At 40.6% G+C, this 2,629-nt stretch overlaps 1 protein-coding gene across 2 annotated transcripts in view; it reads left to right on the top strand.

Moving 5' to 3' along the window:
- The first annotated feature begins 2,480 nt into the window (after positions 1-2,480).
- BBX (BBX high mobility group box domain containing) overlaps positions 2,481-2,629 on the top strand; it is a 319,247-nt gene continuing 319,098 nt past the window's right edge. For both annotated transcript variants that reach the window (XM_014585118.2, XM_006170761.3), the window contains exon 1: positions 2,481-2,617. The gene's annotated coding sequence lies outside the window, so the exon portion shown is untranslated. The remainder of the gene's footprint in view (positions 2,618-2,629) is intronic.

Below are 2,629 nucleotides of genomic sequence, written 5' to 3' on the forward strand. Positions count from 1 at the left end.
CTTTCTAGTAACAGTAATGACTTAGAAAGGGTTAGCTCGATGCACTTTCTCTCTCTTATATGTGTCCTGGTCAGTTAGCACCTTACACTATCAGAGGTCTCTAAAGTGAAATGCAAAATAACCCCAGTGCACATTTTAAGACTGTGTTATAGGACCCTACATACCTATGGATGATGGAAGAAATGAAAACTCCTAGTTAATTTTATTTTTCACCTCATGCCTTATCATTTTGTTGTCAGTGTATAATTTATAATAAATAATGTTTCTAGTCGGCGAGGCATTTTTAATGTATATATAAATACACATATACAGAGGCTACTTACGCAAACTCAAACATTTTACTGATAGCAAAGCACGATCAAAAAGTTTGAAGACTGTAGCTCTAAATACTTCTGCTAAGCTAAGCATAATTGAACAAAAATATCTTTGAGACCATAAGAAAATAAAGAATGTTTTCCTATGGTTGGAGTTGGGGTTAGAGGTGGGGAGTGGGCTGGACTTTCATATTTTTCACAAAAGTTATATACTAGCAAGTAATTCACAACATTTCACCCAACAATTAAATACAGCAATTCTTGTTGATTTTTGTTTCTTCTTCAAAATGGATCATAGTGAAATGCTAAGAAAGTTTTTCTTACATTCGCCTCTCTTATCTGTGAAGTTTGTCCCTTGGAAGGAAGGGATGGGATGACAAGTTACTGAAAACCTGTGCTGGGTATTAAAAGTTCTGGGTTTAAGTTCCTTGTTCACTGGCTCTCTTCATAATATCAAGCAGGTTATATAATTTGTCCCTGCCTCATTTCTCATATGGGTAAAATCTCAGATCAGTGTAGTGTGGCTAAAGAACACTTTGCTCCTTCTGTCAACTAATCTCAGAGCATTATTGATGTAACTTTTAATATTATCAATTTTAAATGCTGTGATTTTATACACTTTTCCCTTTGAAAGTTACTTTCCTTTAAAAAATAAAAAAATCACATTTCTAAATACCACTTTGTTTCCTAAACTTCATAAACTTAAGTTCTGTTTCTTTTCCACTCATACACACACAAATACACACACACACATACACATTTGATGACTTTATGGATGTGAGTAAAAAGTGTAAGATGCATTGACGTCATAAGAGGGACTTCATGGATGTGAGTGAAAAGTGTAAGATGCATTGACGTCATAAGAGGAGATTTGAAGTAAGTTCTCTTACTCGAATTTCCTTTAAGTTTTAAAGTTATGCATCGAGGCCATACAATCATGTTTACTTCATCTTCAAAATATTTGTGTTTAAGAATAATTCACAGACTCTTAAAGCAGAAGGAATCTTAAGAAAACACCTGGGCCTTAAATAATGCCTGGCACATAGTAGATGCTGAATAAACATTTAAATGAAGGGAAGCTGGGAAAAGCTTCTTATTCTAATTTGAAAACAAACCCCAAAACCAATATTGAGCATTGTAGGGGCTGAGTAACTTGCTTAAGGTTGCTCAGCTTAAGGAGTTGTTTCTAGAAATGATTCCTTCTGATTTCCAGTTCTGGCATTTTCCCAGCCACCTGTTGACTTGTTTATAGCAGACAGTCAAATACGATCTGCCAAAGATGCATCATAGAAAAAAAAATGAGAAAGAGCTGCCCTCAGGTTCACCAGGTACAAGTCACCTGACATAGGATTTCCACATATGAATATGACACATGTAAAATAAAACTCATCTTTTTAACATATGATATGCAAAATATAAATCTCGTATATATCGCGTTCGAAGGTCTGTTTTAAAGGCCAAGCATCAACAGCCAATCTTCCACGACTTATTCTACCATAATGGCACGGTTCGTGCATCCATACAGGTGATTGGTATCCTCTGACCAGCTAAAAGTAGCCTGGCCGTTACAGCGAAACGATTCTGTGCTGTTGTATTGATTTCTCTGAATTTACCCACCAATAAGGCATTAACACCGTCCGCGCATTACAGTCCTAATAAACTTATCTGGCACTGTTTTGGCCTATGCAAGGTCTAACCCATTGACGAATACATCTAAGTCCACAAAAGCCTTTAGTGGCCACTTGTTAGCCAGGTCAGGGTGCAAAATCATAACACAATGCAAGCCTCTTCCATGGGGCACCACAAGGCAGCGATGAAAACCCCCCCTCACTTCCACATCCAGTGGAGTTGTAGTTTATTACCATAACCCTCCCAAGTCAAAAGGACACCAGTTTGAAGCCTCGCAACTTGGCGCAGACAGGGTTTCCCCCCTGCGCCCCACTCGGCTGGGCCTCTCTACCTGTCCTCTCCTACTGTCTACAGGTCCCGAACATTAGAAAATAGAAAATGTGATGATCTTTGTGTGTCTCTGTAAAATGTGTGTATGTGTGCGTGTGTTTGGGTGTAACGGGCCTTCTGGGTGGCTGCGCGGCCTGCCCGTCAGGGCGCGGGCCAATGGCAGGCTGCCTTATATAGAATGAGTGTTTTCGGTCTCTCGGGTTGCATGTACTGTATGTGGAGCAGTGTACAGTGGAGCGGAGGCACAGCGGCTCCGCGAGCTCCTCTGCACTTTCCCATAGAGAAGCCTGAGCGGCCGCCGAGGGCGAGCCACACACACGCCCGCAGCCCGGCCCGCCCGCGAGGTAAGCGCCCCA

The sequence above is a fragment of the Tupaia chinensis genome, unplaced genomic scaffold (assembly GCF_000334495.1).
Source record: "Tupaia chinensis unplaced genomic scaffold, TupChi_1.0 Scaffold148904_1, whole genome shotgun sequence".
Lineage (NCBI taxonomy): Eukaryota > Metazoa > Chordata > Mammalia > Scandentia > Tupaiidae > Tupaia > Tupaia belangeri.